Source organism: Ailuropoda melanoleuca, chromosome X (genome assembly GCF_002007445.2).
Source record: "Ailuropoda melanoleuca isolate Jingjing chromosome X, ASM200744v2, whole genome shotgun sequence".
NCBI classification, from domain to species: Eukaryota; Metazoa; Chordata; class Mammalia; order Carnivora; family Ursidae; genus Ailuropoda; species Ailuropoda melanoleuca.
In genome coordinates, this window is record NC_048238.1 from 97,611,380 (window position 1) to 97,612,643 (window position 1,264).

The following is a 1,264-nucleotide window of genomic DNA, read 5'->3' on the forward strand; positions in this document are numbered from 1 at the left end:
CCAGCAGCGAAGGACTTGGGGGCCTAGGGCAGTGGGTGTGGCTATAAAAGAACAACTGGATGGATCCTTGTAATTAATGATGGAACTATTTTGCATTTTGTTGGTGGTGGTGGATACATGCGTTTACATGAGTGATAAAATTGTATAGAATTAAACGCACACACCCACGAGTACAAGTAAAGCCAGGGAAATCTGAGTAAGATTAGTAGATTGTACCAATGTCAATATTGTGGTTGTGATCTTGTAGGATAGTTCGGCAGCGGGGTAAGCTGTACATAGCATCTCTCCGTGTAAGTGCTTACAAATGTATGTGAATTTACAATTATTCCAAAAGAAAAAGAAAAAGAAATGTAAAAGAAATACAAAGAAGATCATGTCATGCCCTGGGATAAAGCCATTCATTCAATGGCCTCCCATTGTTTTTGGAATAAAACGGGTCTGCCCATCGCCTAGGACACAGTACGAGATTTGGTCCCTGCCAACCTGTCCTGTCCAGCTTTATATTGTTCTATCCCGGGCCGTGCTGGTGCCAATCACAATCACCACCTCTTAATTCCCAGGCATCAAGATTTGCTCCCTCCTTCTGGCCTTCATACATCTGCTCCCTCTTTCTGGAAGGCTTTTCCTTGGTTCTATGGTTGCTTCCGTCATAACTTTCAGGGCTCGGCTTAAATGTCACCTCCTCCTTTCCTAACCACACCATTTGCAACCTCTTCCTTTTCCTGCACAGGCCTTAGCCCAAATTTGATTAATTTCTCCCTTCTTTATCATCTGTCTCCCCCACTAGACTGCAAGCTCCCAGGACAGGGTGGATGGTGCTTCGCATGACTCTGCGCTGTACCCCCAGCACCTGGCACAGTGCTTGGCACGTGGTGGAGGGCTCAGAAAACCACATGTCGAGTGAATGAATGAGTAGCTACGTGCCGCTTTGCCATCAGTGCTTTTCTGAGTGATGTAAAGCCCTCTGGATGGTGGCATTAGGCTTATGGATGGAACTCCCTTCGCTCCCACCCGCTTGTTACTAAGCGGAAGGGTCCCCTGTGGGTCCTTCGGCAGCGTTGCGGCCCAGGGGGTCCCGCAGTCGGGGGCCGAAACCGGGCGCACCCGACCCCGGCCGCTTTGCAGGGAGTGCGCAGGTTACCGGAGGCCCCTGGTGAAGCCACCTTCGTTCGACTCTCTTTGTTGCTCCCACCTTCCCTGCCCTGGCCGCGGCTGCCTGCAGTGACTCGTGACTCCCCGCCAGCCTCGAGGGCTGCAGCGCGGG